The 20,256-nt window shown below is 42.9% G+C and overlaps 1 long non-coding RNA gene across 2 annotated transcripts in view; it reads left to right on the forward strand.

Moving 5' to 3' along the window:
- The first annotated feature begins 558 nt into the window (after positions 1–558).
- LOC121674716 overlaps positions 559–20,256 on the forward strand; it is a 158,490-nt gene continuing 138,792 nt past the window's right edge. For both annotated transcript variants that reach the window (XR_006019801.1, XR_006019800.1), the window contains exons 1-2: positions 559–704; positions 6,929–7,090. This is a non-coding gene — a long non-coding RNA (uncharacterized LOC121674716). The remainder of the gene's footprint in view (positions 705–6,928; positions 7,091–20,256) is intronic.

Raw genomic sequence — 20,256 nt, forward strand, 5'->3', positions numbered from 1 at the left:
ACACCCGTTAATTCACTTACTCCCAGGGTTTGCTTTAGCAGATGGAAAAGGATTGTTTTACCATATTTTCAATGGCAATTCAAGGCTATTTTTATCTGTCTTTTGGCTTGCATGAAAGGAGTCTGCCACCTGTTTTTTGCAGGTTGTTTTCAGCACTGCAAGCCAGGTTAAAAATTGGCCTATTTAGTGCTTTATGGAAAATGTATTTGTTCTCTAGCACAAAATAAGGAAAGTATCCAGGGACAGTGCTGGCATCTGGCCCTCTGTCATTGTATGAACTCTGTCTCCAGAGAGCTGTTCTGGGGTCACCAGGATACCCACTGCTGGCAGTGCCATGGGCTCCATGGGCTGCTCCTGTCTCCTGGGTTTGACATGAAGTGCCAAAGAATGGGTGGGTTGGATTCTTTTTGCATGGCTCCATTCAGTACTGACTGAAAGGTGTGGGAGAGGAAGGAAGATTTAGCAAAAGACCTGGAGAGCTGTAATGACTTTTAGGAACATTAAACTTTTTAGGACAGCCTTTAACAGGGAGTTATTTTTGATCTCACAGGAGCAGCAGTGTCTGGTTTCAGAGTTTGCCATTCTGCACTCCTTATGTAAGATTGGAAACATCAGCACCAAGGCAGTCCAGTGGAAAGCTCTGTTTTGCCTCAGTTTGTTTCAGTCAGCGAGACCTAAGTTCATATCTCCTCCCACAGTCTCAGGTAGGTGTCCACCTTCTCCAGCTGCTCCTTAATATGCCACTAGAGAAATTTAAGAGCAAATAACCTTCAAAGACACTTGTGATGTTCCTGCCTGAATCAGGAGCTCTTATAGTCAGCTGAGAGGTTCACAGACTCTCTGAGACATTTTTAGACCCTTTTTCCTCTCCCAGCTCTCTTGCTCATTGATTTGATGTTTTATATGACTGTATTTACAAGCACCTGACTCAGAGCTCCTTTTATTCATCACCAGGAACTCCACCAGAAGAGCTACATCAGAGCTCGGCAGTGGTGTTATTTATTCTGGCTTCTCTCAGGGTGACTTTCTGGGTGGGTTTTTTTGGTTTTGATTTTCTGCTATTCAATTGTTGGACTCTTTTCTCAATTTGTTCTTCTGGATCTACTGAAGAAATATGAGTGCTATATATCATGGGGCTTGGGCCCTCTTGCACTAATTAACTTGTAACTTCATCTTCAGTTTTGCTAAATTTGGTGCTTATTTTACTGTAAACACCCATTTGTTCCACAGGGTAGCAGAGCTCTCTGAACATCTGGGAATCATCATGTGTCATGAATGACATGATGTATCCTCACTGTTAGAGCAGCACAATGCTAGATCTGATGGATGGAAGAAATGTGTCAGGGGGAAGATTAATACACACTTGGTTTGTGACTTGTGACTCACTGGGTAAACTTTGTTCTCTCTTTGATGGTACAGATCCAAGATCTGAGTTTTCCTCTCCCATTTTGGTCCTGGTTTATAACATAGGTGCTTGCACTAATGAGACTGGAGCTTTTGCTATCTGGATCAGAACCCTTCACATCTGCCTGGACCAGCAGGTCTAAATAAATAATAAAGGTCCTCTATTTGTATGGCACAGTTGGCTCTCTCCTGGAGATGGTTTGCTACCCTTAGGCTGGATAACCAGTGAGAATTTGGTAATATTCTGTCCTTGCTGTGCCTTTGGAAGTGCACATGGTACAATATCCTCTCGGAATGTCTTCTGGATTAAAGTCAAACCCGTCTTAACAAAACAAAGCTATCAGTATTTGATTTCCTCATTAAAATTTCATACTGTAATCTCTGTAAAATATCTGTTTGTTTGTCAACCCTGCATTCCCATGCTGCAGCAACACTGTGGAAAGGTCCCTGGGAAGCAGCAGAATGGTATCTTAAGGGGAAGGTTGGAACTTCACATCCTAGCACATGTATGCATACAGGTGGTATTGTAAGAAGTGTATTTTTACAGGCATAATTTATACTGTAGGAAACAAAATACACAATTTCCAAGTGAAGAAGCACTTCAGACTCACCAGGCCTAGGCAGGTGTTTTTGCTGTGATCACTGATTGCTTGTCAATTGTACCATAAAACGGATTTATGGCACCTCCTACAAGAGCTATTCCCATGTATGGCCTTGGGAGAAAAACAGCCTGGAAGACTTGTGCTTCCATTGGCTCTCCTCTGCCCAGGACACCATGGGTCCAAAGAGAAAAGGAACTTCGTTCTTTTTCTGGCTAGCAAAAAGATATCAAGCTCCAAGTAGATCTTGTGGGGAAATAGATAAGGTAGTCAGGGAGAACCTACAAGGAGGGCTGGAAAAAAAGAGGTTCAGAGAAAGGCCTGGAGTTCCAGCAGTTTGTCTCCAGACTGGCTTGAGCAAGGGCTCCAGTCTGGCCAGAGGCAGCACCAGCAGCAATGAGACAAGTCAGTGCTGGGTCCCTGTACCTTCTATACAGAACAGAAATTAGGGACTGAGACACAATGCAAGGGCTGTGCAGGCCTCTCCAGGTGCAGAATTCATAAATTTCCTAGATAGAAGCTCTGAGAATCCGAAAATTACTGTCTTCAGTTATATTCTTGCTGAGGTTTTTTATTTCTTCTTTTTTTTTCCCCCTTTTGTATCTTTTACCTGCTTTGATTTAATTTTTTAAAAGCAGATTTCCATTTCTAGAAGTTGCGTTCGCTCCACTTTCAGCATGCTGTCTGACTGTTCATTATTACATATTTGGTGAGCAGGGAAAAAAATGGAGAAATTATTAGAGGCTGCTCAGAGCTGGGGCTGTTGTGATGGTCACTAGAAGGGAAATGTGGCATTTTGTCCATGAAGTTTGTCAGAATGAGGCCAGAGACAAGTGAGCAATAATGACGCTCTTGAAACCAGTCTGCAGGTGCAGAGTGGTAAAATAAATAGGCAGGTGCAGAGAGTGAGTTTTTAATCAGAGTCTTGGCAGGGATCTGGCTTAGGGGCTGCCCTGTTTGGCTTCTGTGCAATTTTTCTGAGGAAATTCAGTGGCAAAGGACTCACATGCAAACTGCAGCTCGTGCTTGTGCACCACAGAAGCTTTGGGAGGCGTTCCTATTTTCTTTTCAAAGCACTATCCTCTTGGAAAACTGATGGCTTGTTCCTTGTAGCAGGAATAAATGAGTATGACTCTGTGTACTTCTGAGGATAGCTGGCTGTGATCTATAGATGAATGTTCATGTCAGCATTCTCCAGAAATACTGCAACTTGAAAAAACACGTTTTCAGAGAAATTTGCTTTAGCAAGAGTTGTGATTTATTTTGGGCTCCTTACCAGGAAATATTTGAGCAGGTGAATCATAGAATCACAGAACGGTTTGCATTGGAAGGGACCTTAAAGATCATCCAGTTCCAGTCTCCTGCCATGGGCAGGGACACCTTCCACTGTCCCAGGTTGCTCCAAGCCCTGTCCAACTTGGCCTTGGACACTTCCAGGGATGGGGCAGCGACAGCTTCTCTGGGCACCCTGTGCCGGGGCCTCAGCACCCTTACAGGGAAGAATTTCTTTGTAGTATCCTATTTAAACCTGGCCTCTTTCAGTGTGAAGCCATTTTCCCCTTGTTCTGTCACTCCAGGCCCTTGTAAAATGTTTCTCTCCATCTTTCTTGTAGACTCCCTTCAGGTACTGGAAGGCTGCAATTGGATCAGTAACCTTCATGTTTCATTCAAGGATTATACAAAGTCCTAGCCAGCCTTGGAAATAATTGGAAAAAAATTCAATTTCAACATCACCAAATTCAGTGTTTTGTGTAACAAGTGCATACCAAATGAGGACAAAAAGTAAAAATACTGGTATCTTCTGTGCTCTGGGAAAAGTGAAGGGGAAATAAGTAGACAACAAGAAAAGATTGTGTCGTATCATGGGAGGTACAGGGAAGAAAAGCATACAACTAATCCAGAACTGCATTTTCTGCAAGGCATCTTAGTGTCTGAGGATGCACCTCTGATTCCTGAAGCGAAACAGCCTGTACTTCCTCCTGACCTCCCCAGAAGAGCTGTCCTACCACTTCCAGTCTTTCGTCTCAAGAATGTTAACCCTCTCTCTCCTCTCTCACCTTCCTGCTTTCACTCTGGGTAAAATTCCAGTGTCAAACACAGAAAAATTTACTTTGAACCCAGGGCAATGAGGAAATGAAGATTAGCTCAAGCCATAAGCTTCTTTGACAAAAATCAGACCATACTGGAAAAAGCTGTGCCTATAGCTTGTGTGTTGGGCCAAAACTAACCATCCCAGCTCCTGGCTGAATTTCACTGACCACAGTCCAGACCTGGTGGCTGTGGTGAGCTTTCAGACAATAACTACTTTTAGCTATTACCAATCACAGAAATGTAATTAGTGACTGCTCATTTTAAGACAACTGCAAGTCACCTGTTGGCAGTTTGTAAGGAGAAATTGTAAGGTAAATTGCCCTATTCCTTTATTCAGCCCAATCTCCGCAGCCCTTCACAGTCGGCTGCCTTCAAACACCAAGCCTGGAGCCTCTGCTGCCACAGCAAGTTGTGTTTCTTGACCTGAAGGGCCAGAGGCAGGGCCTGCCAAGGTCAATGTGCAAAAACTTGTCGTGCATGCACCACTGTCACAAGCCCCTCTCTGGATCCTCTCCCTTTCCATCAGTTTTTTCCATGATTCCACAAGTTCTTGCTAGTGAAACTTCATAGTTCAGCTGTTCACAACTCCCTAAATATTGACTCACTACACTGCCTGGTGACCTGACTACTGTAGGGCTTTTAAACCAGATGTTTTCCCTCTATCCCTCACTTGTGAGCATTCTCAGCATCTTCCAAAGATGGATGTCATGATTGTTTGTGTGTCCTATAATTTTCACTCATCCAAGGGCTGATGCTGTTTCTTGCCATGGTGATTGTCTCAGGTAGAACCCCCCAGCTTGCTGTGAAGCAGCACCTGGTTCCAAAGCTTTCCCAGTGGCTACAAGACTGTCTTAGCTGGCAACCTGTCAGGAACTGGGGCGTGAACTCTCTCTGGGCTCCATTTAGCTTTGAGCAGGGTGTGCTGCAAGCTGGGGCAGACCCAGCGTGGGTATCTGATCGACACAGATCATCTGGAGCTCTCCACCCATCCATGTGGGCACAGAGCTCACCGCATGCTGCGCATGGGGGATTCTTGGAGCTGCTGTGGATCGGCCTCAGCAGCGGGGAGTTCAGACCCCCTACATCTTTAAGCCCAAAGGGCACTGCAGGAATCTTCTGTGTGGTCTTGCCACTACGACATTATTTGTACGGGTTGTTCTTGTCCTGCTGGCTTGTTTGCAGGAAGAGCTGTGTGGTCTTCGAAGTGCTCTTTGAAGTTCATGCAGAGTCACGAGGACACAGCTAAGATGAGCTCAGAAAGGCTGATCTCAGGTGAAACCAGAACATTCGGGAGTACAACTGATCTTGGTGCTTGCTGCACGTACTGTGCACAAAAGAAAGAAAGTAGGTGATAAATTACAGCCATGCCAGAGAAGTGATGCATGAAAACATTTGAGATCAAAATTCTGTTAGGAAGCACCTCCTTGAGGCAGAGTAGTAAAAGCTTGGAGTACCTACACCTGAACTGTACCAGGTTTGTGTGTGCTTGCTGTGCAAGGTTAAGCAGAGGAGTGTGAATATTCAGCAAAACTGGAATTCACAGTCTTTGACTCGTTTTCATTTCTCCACATTCAGCAAGTTGGGCTGTAATATACATTTTGAGATCCCTATACTGCCCTGGAATTTATGGCATCTCCTAGGAAAGTCACTCATCTTCTTCACGTCTCAGTATTTTATATTACATGAGGATGTCAGCACCACAGTGGGCCCAAAATTCAAAGGTTTTTGCATTAAGGTTATGGGAGCTACAGAAATGCAAAATACTTCTTGCTGTATTATTTTTCTGTTGCTGTGAATGTGACCATCAGTTGTATCAGTACCCAATTTAAGTATCTAGTGAATGATAATCCCTCTCCCAAAAACAACTTTGGGTAGGACCAACTTGTGGTGGGTTCTCAACTTGGCTCTCAAGGCCACATTGGACAGGGTTTGGAGCAACCTGGTCTAGTGGAAGGTGTCCCTGCCCATGGCAGGGGGATTGGAACTGGATGGTCTTTGAGGTCCTCTCCAATCCAAACTGTTCTATGATTCTTATGAATTATCTCCACTGCTCTATCCTGATGCTATATCATTCCTTATAACCCCATTACATTAAAGAGTTGTTTGGAAAACTTAGGGGAAGTGAAATTGGGATGTCTGAAGAAAAGGGGAAAGCTATTTTATAGCAGGGTTTGATGATAGCAGCAGAAAGAAAGACACTGTGTTCCAAGAATAATGTTGTAAGGATGCTGGTCCAGTGATTTTGGGCAGAGGAACACTTGAAGGGATGATGATAAATTGGGATTTGGCAACTTTCTGCAGACAAGCAAAAGGAAAGAGAAAAGTTAACAATGGCTCCTGAACTTTGCTGGTGTGCAACTTGGTTACAAACAAAGGAAAAACCCCTCCTATAGCTATTCAATGTAGGTTTGGGAGGGCTACTTGAAAATACACAACTTAGACTCTGTGAAATTTCTGATCAGTGTTTTTGAGTATAATGGGAGAGTCTATGGAATATGGCCCTTCCTATGAATGTGACTGTGCAACATTTTCCCCATTCCTGCTCTTGTCTAAATTGCCTGCTTACCCTCTCTCTGAAGGCTGCCTCTCCTGCCACACCATACAGAGCACAAGTGTGGAAAGTCCTTTGTTTTCTTCATAAGTGCAAAGTGAAAGCTTCTAGTATAGACTGCTTTGTAAGGCAGCTCCAAGAAATGACAGCAAGTATTAATAAAGCTTGCTTAATTGATATTAGCATAAATGTAAAGCCAAGTAATATTATCAGTAATATTATCAGTACCAGTTCTGGAACAGTTCCATTGCATGCTCTTCACATCTCTGTTAATCTGTTTCAGGTGACCTCAGGAGACTGCTCAGGGGGAATCCAGGGACGAGAAATTCAATGGTTGCAGTTTTATAGTCTTTATCAGACCATCAAGGCTGTAATCAAAAGATAAGAGCTATCATATGTCACCTCAATCAAGTTTCAAGAGAAAATCATTGCAAGAGAGCCTCTGGTAAGTCTGTGAATTAATTCAGATTTGGGGAATGTTACATAATTTGTGTTAACACCCGCAAGCTCCAGTCACGGATCAGGAATTTTCTGTGATAGATACTCTAAGAAGACAAAATGAAAATAAAGTTGGTTGATTTTTTTTTCCCAAAAACAAACTAATCAACCAATCCAAAAAGGTGGTGTGTTATCTAAACTGTTTCTCATGAGTTTGTGACTACTGTAAGCTCATATGATGTGCAGAGTCAATCTCATTTTTACAGGGCTCTGAAAATTTGGATAATGCCAGGTTTTCCTGTGGAACAGAAGTCTTGAAGAGTGTACTTGTCAGTGTGTATCTAGGTGGTCTGATTAGGAGGGGAATGGTCATTGGGACTAGGGATGATTGGTCATTAAGAATGTTGGTCTTTACACCCCTTTCCTGACAACCGGTGCTGTTACAGGACAAATACTCATTGTGCAACGCGTAATCTGCAGATTTAATGCCTTCTCACCTGTTTATCTAATTTAGTGGGAAGAGGTTGGAAGGGTATTAGGAAGAGGAGTACTGTTGGGTTTCCATGGATTTTGCAACCTGTTAATGTTTTACTGGAGCACTTTTGGAAATCCAGTCCTTCCTCAGCTGCAGAGTTCAGAGATGAGCTGCTGTGCTCTATCCCTGGTTGTCTAAAACAGAGCTAGTTCAGATTTTGGCCAGCAAGAGCAGAGAGGGGAAGGGCTGTTCACAGGATGAGTCCTGCCCAAGGGTTCTCTGTGCCTGTGTACTCCATCCCTGTATGAACCATCCGAGGCGGATCTCTCCAGTCGGAACTGGCCACGTGGACAGCGAGGCTGCTGTGGGAGTGTCACTGTGCACTCAGCTGGGTATCACACATCTGCTCAAGGTCCTCAGCTTTACTTCTCTTTCACTCAGTTTGGGACTTCAGAAGCACGGAGCCAGAATTAAGCCTAGGACTGTCTTTGTTCCATGAGGCTGCCCCAGCTGGAACCTGTTGCTGGCTGACACAGTCAGCTCTTATATTGACACTGTTATATCCTTTGGCATATTACACTGCGTTTACATCTTTTAATTCACCCCAGCAGACACATGGCTTATTTTAAGCACCATGTGCAGGAGCTTTCATTAAAACCATTACAGGACACCAGATGGGGATGCAGAATTGACAGCATCAGGGCTGCTTGCTACCATATTGGATTTAGGAAATATTCCCGAGTGCTTAACCCTTCTCACCACTCTGCTTTCCTGCTTTGTGGTGACACAAACACTTCTGGGTTGGAGTTACAGCTCTATGAACCAGCTGTCTTTTTTTTTTTTTTTTTTTTTTTTTTGCCAAGTGTAGTGAAACATATCAGGATTTGCTCATCTGAGTTTTCCAGGTCACATAATTTCTGAATTACATGTTATGGCAAATAGGATTTCGGTGGGAGCGTTTGATAATAAAGAAATGTCAAAAGAAATGGAACAAAGAGGTTGATTTTTAAGTTTTACCTTTAAATAAGCGAGAAAGAAAGGCATTGATGAGATTTTTCAGTAAATTAAGAGACAAGACTCATTAAAGAAACAGCATCACCGAGGTGTTCTCATGACTACCAACATCTTAACTGCACTGGAGTCTAGAGAAAGTACTGGTGGTCTTAAATAGATAAATGACAGAGAGATATGTTTCAAGAGGAAGTAGAGTAGTAGATCTGGTAAATCTTGGCCTATTTGATTTAGGTGTTTAACTGAGATGGATTAAAAAATCTCTGATCTGTAGAGCTTGGACTGGAAGTTTTGTGAACTAAATGCTCATGTTAGCTGTTCCTCCTGCCACAGCAGTTACTGAAAGAGTGTCAAAGTATTTGTGATGGTAGTTGTGGGGGTTTTTTTAATCTATGAGTCTGCCAAAGTAAATTTTTTTCTGATATCAGTCTTTCCTGCAGGTAAAAACACAATACTTTGCTTCAATATAATCAAAAGATTATATGTAATGTGATTTTTTGAAATTACTATTATATCAAAGATGACTTAAATTTTGAGAGGTTTCCAGAAGGGTTAAGTAATCACAAAGGAAACTAAGGAGCAGTTGAGACTATGAATATTAACTTATTTTTTAACATTTTTTCTAATTGAAAAAAATACTGTGTTTTGGTTCAACAGCTGAGACTCCCAAATCTGTTCTAGCCCAAAGATAGCACAGCTATAGCTTCCTGTAGCTATAAATATTTGCTTCTGATTTTCTGATAACATCATAATAAAATGCCTCATTGCATGTAATTTTAGTTTATCTGTCTAATTGTTGGATAATACAACCACTTATGTTGAATTTTGCAAATTCTATCTAAGAAGATAAAAATTAAGTCTTTCTATTTAATATCCCTGTCACAGACAAAATTTGAGTGGAACTGGAATTCTGTGACTTTTTTTTAGCTGAAATTCTCTTCTGGGAACAGGGATGACATTCCTAAAATGAAAATATGTTTTGTTGTTGGTATGACTGAAAAGTAATTAATTTTTAATCCTGTGAACATTAAACTCTATTTAACAATAGATATTGGGGACACGCTGTGTCTTAAGTCAGCTTGAAAATCTGGTCAGTTCATTCTTTCCTGTTTGTGTGGTTCACTGGCTCGTCTGAGCCCTGCCGATTCATGTGATACCTACCATGGGAGGCAAAGCACTCTGGAGTCCAGACTGGTAGGAAGAGGAATATTTAAATTTAATAAATCAATGGACTTTTAGTTGAGCTTAAAAGGAAAATCTGTAGCACATTTCTGAATTATAATTCTGAACAATGTGACTTTGGCCAAAGACAAATCTTCAGCTCCAGTGCTCACCTATCTTGCCAACCAGACTGTTTTGAGTGATTTTATAGCTCTAGATGCTCTGTCCTTGCTACTTTATCTGGAATTCCTGTCTTCAGCCTAGCGCTGGCAGTGTGAGCGGGGAGTCCCAGCTGCTCTCTTGGCAGGAGCACATCAGCGGAGCTGTGCACGCACCGGAGCGAGCGCTGTAAACACACAGCCTAGCACGCAAGCCTTCCCTCCCGGTGAACTTTGCCATTTGCTAATTTATCCCTGCTCTAAGTTTTCTCTTGTGTTTGCCTTTTTCTATAATTTCTTCCTGTAAAGCCTGTGTGGGCTGGCTTCTAGTTCCTGTGCAGTGCGATCTTCTAATCCAGCAGTTTCACCTCCGGCTTTGGACATAAATCAGCAGGGAACTCTCCCAGGTTCCTTGCGCCCTGTTCAGGGAAGGAGGGAGGAATAATGCAGATACTGAACTAATGCTATCAAGCTGCCTAAAGCAGGAGAAGAGATTGATAAGAGAAAGCATTGTATTTATAGTTTCTGGCATATAGCATAGCACAAGTCCTATTTAAATTCTTCAGAAATTAGGATCAGATGACTTAGGAACTTCTGGCATATTTGAATCTTAAGTGATTACAGACAGTTTTGCTCAGACTTTGCTTCAGTTGTTATATGTGCTACTTATTCTTCATTTAGAACAGGTTGGGAAAGTTTACAGATTCTTGGGAGAATGGAAAAAATCCCGCTCACACTAAGGCTGAATGGCAACAGGGACACAGATCCTCCCTGAGGTGCTACCTACATGGTACCCTTTCTTGTGTGTGTGTGTCTGTGTAAATGTGTGCAGAGGGATTTAATTGGCTGGTGTTCAGTGTGATGTTGCCTTTATTTTCCAAATATTAATTCTGACCTCGCTGCCACCACATATGATGTGGGCGTCGTAGATATCTGCTCGGGTAAAGGGTCAACTGCAAATTAACATCGTTTTTGTCTTCAGCAATATGAAGCACCAGAATGGATACTTTTATGAAGAGTAGAGAAAATGAAAAATGTAAAAAAGCTTTTACTTGTAGAAAATGTAAGGCAATGTTGTCATTGGCGCGCCAGGCAAAGCACGCTACAAAGGTGCCCTGGGATGGCTGTCAATGGGTAAATCATTGCCTGGGCACAGAGTAGAGGGCAGCAGGTGCCAGTGCTGGGGGAAAGGTGTTTTTCTGCTCAGACCCAACTGTACTGCCATGAATGTGATGCAGTGGTTGGGCTCACTTGCTCCCCTGAAATGAGACCAGCTCAGGTATTTCCTCCTTTTTTTTTTTTTTTTAGGTTTGTATTGCGTCACTGTAGCTGAGAGCTGAGGCCCAGCCTGCTTTCCCGGGGGCTCTCAACAATTCCATGTGCTCTTCCAGCCCTCTGTGCTACCATAGCAGCTCTTGTGGAACGCAAGGATGCACAGGATGCACAAAGCCCTGGGCAGCTGGACCTACCTGGGAGCTGCCCAGAGTCTGTGGAGTCCAGCCCAGCCCCTGCCCTGCCTGTGCTATGGGACAGCCCAAGCTGTTCTCCTCCAAGCACCCACATGTGCATGCAGAAGCAGCCTGGCTCAGACCAAGCTCCTGCCAGGGCTTCCTGGCAAACCCCACCGCGCTCCAGCTGCAGTTGGCGCGGCAGCTTGTCCTGCAGCCTGCCAGCAAGCAGGCAGTCCAAATGGCTGGGAGCACTCCCGGAGCCTCAGCAGCTGGGGAGAGAGCGGCTTGGGATCACACACGGCTCTGCGAGCGCTTGGGCAGGGACCACCCGCCTCCAGGTAGGGCAGGGGAGCCTCCCGAGCCACCCACCCCATGGCCTCACTGGTCCCCCACACTTTCCAGCCCCAGCTTTGGCAAAGGCTGCTCCTGGGCCTGTTCCTTGTGGTTTTGGGTTGGGTCATCTGCGGAAGGAGCAGAGCTTTTCAGTCTCCCTGAGGTCTTTTGTGTCCTAAGGGACTAATAACTCATTGGGATGGTTGGAGCTTGACAGGGACCTGGAGGTTAATTGCTGTAATTCCCTGGCAGTATCTTTCACCCTTGGGGCAGGACAAGTAGGAGTTTCTCCCACAGCAGGACTCAGAATTCTTCTACGGGGAACACCCAGGCCAAGAGGCCTCTCTCCAAGCTAGCTCTTTTACAGAAACAAGCTTAGTATTTTTTAAGGAAATCTCTAAGCTAAGTAAGAAAGAGGTCTGGTAAATGGGTCTCTCACTTGCAGGCTCTCATAGTTGTACCATTAGCATTGCCACTGATCAAAAGATCAGATGCAAATGCAGATAAAACAAATGAGGGAATTGATCTTTGCGTTTAGAAATAACAGAAGCTGGGGAAATCCCCCTCTATCCTTAATCACCAGCCCTAAAAGACTTTGAGTCTGATTTTCCTTGACATTGAGTGAATGTTATCTTGACACAAAGACAGGGAGAATGGAAAGTTGTTCTGTGAGAGTGTTTTATATCCATTTTGAGCTGTTATGACTGATGATGAGTAACTACAGAGCCAGGGGGTCTTACTTTATTTGATGGAAATACTGATCTTGTTCTCTTAGAAGTCAATTAGTAATGTAAATAATTTTACTCTATTACTCAATTCCTTTTATTACAAGTGCAACCTTTATGTTATGGTAAAAGTAGCTATAAATACATTGCATTCTCTCTAAATGTTGCATCTTACATGGTTTAGAAGCTCTAATGTCCTGATAGAAACCAGCTCTGTACTCAGCAAAGCTTCAGCGAGATCCACAGTATCTTTTCCATTATTGTCTTACCAAAGGGTGCTTTCTCATGTGACTAAAAAAGTGTTCTGTGTGAAATAGTTTGTAGGAAGAGGAAGCCTTTTCTCAGGCTCTAAAGTGCTGGCAGGTCCAAGTGTCCTGAAGATTGTCAGAACTGGGGGATGAAGTTCTTTGTATCCATAATAAATACTCTTGGTTTGGATTGCCAGTTCAGGCTTAGGCTGGGAATATTCTGATTTTTGGTTGCTCACTTTTGTGTATTCAGGTCTTTTAATGTGGTCTGTTGATTCAATGTATGCTACAGGTAACAGTGTCAAGGGACCCAAGCCATGCAGGACCAAAGTCACTTGGAGACCTTCAGACCATAAGCTGTCTTAGAGCTAAATCCTATTCCTCTTCTTGGTGACTTACCTTGTGAACAGCCCATATCCTTCCTGACCTCGTGCATAATCTCTGTTGGAAGTTGTGGGGCACAGTGCCCACATCAAACTCAGTTAATGCATTAAAAAGTTCCTGAGTAGCGTATGGACATCTGAAGAAGTCATCTGTGTTCAACACATTCCTTCAGTTTCCTTTAACAAGAATATTAATCTAATTGATGTGAGAGTACTGTGAAAGTTACTTGGCTTTCTCATCAGCATGTGTGCATAAATACATATATAATTTGTAGCAGAAATACAGCTCACTTACAATATACATTAAAATACATATAACTAGGAACTTTTTTGCGTTTTCAAACTGTCACACAAAAAATATCAATTTTTACATATGTATAGTGTGTGTGTGAGTGTGTATGTGCATTTTTGCTGGGAAGTTATCCTTCCATGTTTATGGCGTTCAGTGGGATGGATGAAACACCCATGGAATTTTGCCAGCTGTGCTGACGCAAGCTCCCGACTCATCCTATAAACATTTACGCTTCTGAATAACTTCAGTCACGTACAAACCCTGGGCCAAAAGAGTCCTCCTGAGTCACTGATTCCAGCCCTGTGTGACAGGCAAGGCTCAAAACTCCTCTCATAAAATGGCCAAGCATTAATGCGAAGCTGTCTGAGTTTTCACCTGCCATCCCTCCTGCTGGAAAGTTCCTCCATTGCCTTCTTCAGCTGATAGTTAAATAGTCTTCCCTCATTCTCATCCTCAGGTTAGTCATGGACAATTTCATTCTTATGTCAATATTGTAAGTACCTCTTCTTCCTCCCTGCTGTTTACCCAAGGAGAGCAGTCGTGCAGCTGAAGTTATTTATGTGCATTTGCAGCTTTGGGTCCTTGGGGGTGGATGTCCACATGGATTTTACTTATGTACAGATAAACAAGCAGAATGATTTTACAAGCCAAACCTGTCAGAGTGATTAAAACTAAGCAGGATCCCAAAGTAAATATGTCTTGGGTTGATAAGGACTGTCTTTGAAGCAGTTGTCCTTCAGCATGCAGCTATTTCTGGGCAGTTGCAGCTGGCTGGCTTTGGTGCCCGGTGATTTATATCAGGACAAGTCTCCTGCTCCCATAAAACATAGGGTGCCACAATCCAGTACAGATCTGTTCATCATGAAAGGGGATATCTGTGTCTATCCCTTATTTTCCTAGCAATAAATTACATGTAAACTGGCAGAGCTGTTCATTTCCACTTTGGGGCTGAACTGGAGGGGCGGTTTGCACTTCGGTATTCTTCATTCCAGCACTGCTCCAGATGTGCCATGTTGGTATTCCTCGTCAGCTAAGTAACTTTGCAGACGTGATTCTTCTTTCCTTCATGACACTGCAATATCTGTATCTTTTAGAACTGAGGTGGGTAGGATTTGGAAAGTTAATTTAAGTTCAAACAAGATTACTGTGAGTGAGGTAGAATGGGCTACAGAAGGGCTGGACCCACTTCCACTGTCCAGTCACTCACAGGCAGCACTCCACAGACCCCTGGACAAGGAGGGGAGGAAGGCAGACACTGTATTTCATATGAATTGGCCACCTGACCTCTCTACCCCTTCTGTGAGGGTTACAGAGATGTGAAAACATGTGGGATGAGAGCTGGGAAAGCCAGGAGTGACATGGGAGGGAGAAAGAGCTCTCAAGTGTTACAGGCAGGGGAGTTAAATCTGCCACAGAAGCTCATGAACACATTGAAATCACATCAGCTAACAGACTTAGCAGGGAAACTGACAACTGAATGGGACCCATCTTTTTGAGGATGCTCTTCATAAAACTGGCTTGATTTGCCATCTTCTACCACTACAATACACTTGAAATAACCCCATCATAAAAGAAATAAGATTTTCATAAGAATGCTGGCCTTGCAAACCTGCTTCCTGTAGCTCTAGTAGAAAGTTGTTGGCAGCCTTATCCTGCAATGCCAGGTTATTTGTGCAGCAACTTGTTAACAGCAGTTAAGCAATGAAATCGGGTGCCCTTCCCCGAGGCTACCGATGAATCACCGAATTACAGGGAGGGAAACGAGATTGGGAGTAGAGTGGGTACACAGTGGTGAAGAAAGGAGATGGGAGAAACTGGGGTGGACAGTCATCATTGAGCCCAGAGGATGTGTCTCGATGTTTTTGTTTAAGCAAAATGTAACTAGTGGTAACTGGAGGATAAAGGATCAGAATCCCCTGTCAGAAATTGTTTGGGCAGGTGTCACTGGGAAGTAGCTGAGTGGATGGGTATCGGTGGAGCTGCACTGATGTAATGCAGCTGGAAGGGGGCCCCAGGTCTGTTCCCCTCCTGGTTACCTGCTCTCTAAAGGGAGCCTCCTCTTGTCAGTCACCTGTAGCTTCCCAATACTCATAGATTAGGTCACTTGAATAAAATTCAATTATGTCACCGCAAGCGGTGGTGGTATTCCCAAATATTTTGTAACCTGCTCTAAAACACAGATAGGTAACACTACATCCACCATATTTTCCTCCACGTGCCATACTATGGTCCAGATTTTCCTGGTGGGTTATGCTGAGGTTTTCAAGCACAAAGTGACCTCTTTTGTAGCTTCCCAGCTTAAGGTTCACATGATGGGATATTTTAAACCTATTTTGCAGTCATCCTGCATTGACTGGTTGTGACACACTGCATAAATCCAGCCCCAGTGACGCTCTGACAGCAATCCTTGCTGTGATAAACCAACCAATACAGCCCCAGGCACTGAAGTAGGAGGATAGAGGCTGGAACTGAACACTGGCCTGATTTTTGAGCATGCCTCAAGTTACTCCTCCAAGCACATTTTTGGACTCCTTCATTCACTTAAGGCTTCAGAGTGTGAGGTGTCTGTATTTCCTCTTTGGGGAAAGCATGTGAGAATTGTTTCACTTTCAATTCAATTGCAGCCACCAATGGCAGTAGAAGCACTGAACAAAAGAATAAGACACGAGGTGATTGCCTAGACTGGGATTTTCTCAGAAAAATAGCCACCAACTTTTTCTAGCATGGCACCAGTGTGCCTTCCCACTAGAAGGAGGAGCTTTGATCTGTGTTTCTCTGGATAGAGTACAAACCCAGAGCGTGGTGCTGTGTTTTACCCAGGCGTTTGGCCAGGTTTCATGTGCCAGGATGGACAGTGTCTGCTGGACTGTCTGTCTCCTCCAACAGCATGCCAAGCAGGTATGTGGATGTTTCTCTAACCTTCCTGTCCTTGCTTCATCGGTAAGACATGGTTACATCAAACCTGGAGATCTTCTGGCCCATCCATATTTGTAATGAATGGAGGTACAATCTTTGGAGTGTAAATCATTGCAGAAACATACTGATGTGCTTTTTTCATGCCTGCTCTACTTCTTATCTAGGTGAACTGCATCCTTAATTCCTACAAGTTGCTGGTAGGAAGAACTGGGATTCCTTCTTGTACTTGCGTATTTGTCCATTATAAATTAAACCCTTTCTTAGAGTACTTTTAATTTCTACATAGTGTAATGAGAAATCCCTATAAGGCAAGAATGATAAACATTTTTAGTAGTTAAATATCCAACATTTGTACTCCTGAGCACACGTTCAGCACTCCATTTAGATTCAAATTCTGAATCAGCTTCCCACTGATTTGAATGTTGAATTGGGTACCAAAACATGCACCAAGAACCTTCATGTAAAACGTTCAACACTTCTTGAAAGTTCAGTAAAAATCTCAGGCTTTCAATAAAAATAAATTCCCTTCTGTTAGGGAAAGAAGTATTTGAAAGAAAATGATGAAGTAGTCTTAATACCCTTGCACTAGACCTGTAAAGTAGAGTGACATTTATTTAATACATTGTCAAACAGATCATTACCAAGGTTTTGCTCTTTGATATGAGTTACTACTTTGTACAGTGGTTTCAGAGGTAATTGCCTTCATCTTTGTGTTCTGTGAGTCACTTTTACATCCCAGCCCTATGTTCTCCTTTAGACGTCATCAGCCCCAATTCAGCTGACACTCACTGGCTTTAAGCACTAAGAGGCAAGAACTAGAATCCAAACTGATCTGATGGGCAGATGTATGGAAAACTATTAAAGGGTGGGGGTATCTTTAAGAATAATGGAAACAGTATCCCTCTTCATTCACAAAAAGTACAGAATAGGTCTTTAGGCTGAAACTAAAAGATCTATTGCCTAAAGGTACTGGCAACATATCCGTCTGTCTGCAAATGATATTTTTATTACAAATAAACAACCTGCTTTGCAGTACTGTGACTTCATTCAGATCTTATTCTTTAACGTAATTGAAGATCAAATACCTCATGCAGCACTTAGAGAGTCACCTCTTTTTTTGTACTTAACTGTATTTTGATCTGCAGGTATTATGTTATGAGCTGAAATGTTTGTAAAGCCTCCAGGCTCTCATTCAAAGCAGCTGACAGCAGCTCAGAATTCTCCTTGGAGGAGAAGAGCTCTTGCTTTTTAACAGTCTCTCCTCTACAGATTTGCTATCCTAAGGAAGATCCTATACTTCCTTTTTTCATTGATAAGATACTTTTGAGAAAGGTTTCACATCCAAAGTGTCTTTGCAAACCATTCTTGAAAGTTCTAAAAGAAATAGATTTCTTGATATCTGTAGCTCTAAATTAAACCAGATTTGTAATTTTTTTTCCTAACTACTCACCATGATCTAATACTGCAACAACTAAGCATTGAGAAGTGATCCAAAGCTGCCCATCATTGTCAATTCTCAATAGGGTCTGTGTTATTCATGCTATAATTAAAGGAGTAAGAAAAACCTCTGCTGATGAGTGTCCCTCACTGAGTACAGGAATTTCATAACTGGACACTCAGTGGGTTTAAGGCAGGTCGGAGTAATTTGTGATGGACAAAACTACGAATCATCATAAGAAATGTTATTAGTGGCAAGGCTGGTTCATTTATCAACTCCAGTTCACCAAGCCCCAACATAGGAAAAATCTGGATCTAGTTTCCTTTGGTAAAATACAGCAGGAAGTAATTTTTGAATATTTTCTAAAATATGTCTACAAGTTAGGGTGTGATGTTATGTGGATAATGCTAAGCAAAGGGATACAGCTGGCTCTCTGTGCCTTGCCGTGGAATAAAAACTGAGTCGCTACCATGGAGAGGTCACTCCAGGGCTCTGAAAGCAGATAGGATTTAACATCAGTTATCCAGATGTATCTATAATATTCAATTTATCATTCATAACTTTATGCAACAAAATGAGCATATTGAAGTAGACATGATGTGAAATTAGAGCTGTTGGGAGACTCTTCCAAAGAACAATAGGAGTTTTGCTTTTGTTTCAACAGGACTGAAATATATCCCATTTCTTATAAGAAAGAGCAGCAAGTAATATTTATTATCCTTTTGATATGGAGCCATTACTGGAAGCCATTATCATCACATTTCAGGTTACTTAATCAGCTCTGTGAACTGATAACCCACATAAATAATTGCCTCGCTGCTGCCAACAGTGCTTTTGGCACACTATGAAAATAACATTATTCCTTACGAATTAAACCACAATAAGATTTTTAAATGACAGATTAAAGGCTTTCTTTAGGTACCTTGAATCCTTCCAAACTGAGCAAACAAGAAGAGACCTACCATTTTGCAGGTATGTGATAGAGGTGAACCACGGCAGAGCTCCCTGATGGCACAGAAATGAGGTGCATGTGTCCAAACATGCCAGGCAAATGCAGATGATGAAAAAGAAAGATTAACTGCTGAAGAGCTACCTGCTCTTCAGAGCATTCCAGCTATCAGGCACACCCCAGCCGATTCCATAATGCTCAGAGTGTATCCGTAGGTCTGCAGGCAGGGACTCCATTATCTGTTTGGCTCTTTTCTGTTCCTGCGTGGAGCAGCTTGTGTCTACAGCATTGTGCAAGATGTTTGTGTTTCATTAGTATCCCTCCCTTTGTAGTAGTTTCTTTTAGTTTGAACCTATCCCCCTTCTCTCCTTCAGTTAGAAATGTCCCAAATGGCCATAGCTCAAGCAGAGTGACTGCTCCCATTTTTTATATTGCAATATCTAGTTATCCTTGGCTGGGTGTGTGCTCATAGCCTGCCTTTCACCGCTAGAGGTGAGACAAAACTTCTGCATGGAGTTCTGCTACATTAGTATTTCTCCTCATCCTAAATGATGACAAGAAATCAGGACATGTCAGCCTTCCTAATATTACCAAAACCTGTGCATGGACAGAAGCTATAAGACAATGAATGTATGTATATGTAGGGCAGCCAAGGGAAAGGATCTCCAGACACATGGGCGCAAAGTCTTGCCGGGACGGGCAGCTGTTCCATTCTGTAACAGCCTGGTCTGAGTCCTCTGAGGGACAGCTCAGCAATGTCACCTGGAGGAGCTCAGCTTGACACATTTGCTCTCATGGCAGGAGGTCAGGTTCTGCATGGGCAGGTAGCCAGGCAGGGAAGTAGCTTTGAAACTCTGCCTGCACCACTTGGAACCCAAAAGCCACAAGGATGAAAATCACAGGATGGTTTGTGTTGGAAGGGACCTTAAAGACCATCCAGTTCCATCCCTGCCGTGGGCAGGGACACGTTCCATAGACCAGGTTGCTCCAAGTCCTATCCAACCTGGCCTTGAACACTGCCAGGAATGGGCAGCCACAGCTTCTCTGGGCAGCCTGTGCCAGGGCCTCCCCGTGCTCGCAGTAAAGAATTTCTTCGTCTTATCTAATCTAAACCTGCCCTCTTTCAGTTGAAAGCCATTCCCTCTTGTCCAATGACTACATGTCATTGTAAAATGTCCCTCTCCAGCTCTCTTGGACGTCTCCTAAAGCAGAAGTTCCTGGAAATTTCAAATTAGAGGTGGCATAATATTTTTGACCCCCATTTTCCACTAAAACAAAATGAAAGAATGGGATTTGTGACTAGATTTAAGTCCTGTTTATATTATACCATAATATCTTGTATGCTATCTCACTATCCTTTGTGAGTTGTAGCCCAGGTGTTTCAACCCTTCTTCCTACTCTTTATTTATGAGGTTTTTCTCATATATTATGTGGGAAAGAGAAGAAACGTGGTAGTTTGGGAGCTGAGATCTGGCCAGGGATCTTAGACCCACAGAGCAGAATGAGGAAAGAGATACTTAAGTGCTCTGCAGGGAAAAGGGGTTTCATATTTGACTCAAATGGAAAGTTTTCATTCAAGCTTTACCACTTTCCTTTTGAAACGCTGGGTGAGAAGTTCTGCAGAAAATAATTC

Source organism: Corvus kubaryi, unplaced genomic scaffold, assembly GCF_017639235.1.
Source record: "Corvus kubaryi isolate FWS band 111438036 unplaced genomic scaffold, C.kubaryi_AGA036_p1.0 70, whole genome shotgun sequence".
NCBI classification, from domain to species: Eukaryota; Metazoa; Chordata; class Aves; order Passeriformes; family Corvidae; genus Corvus; species Corvus kubaryi.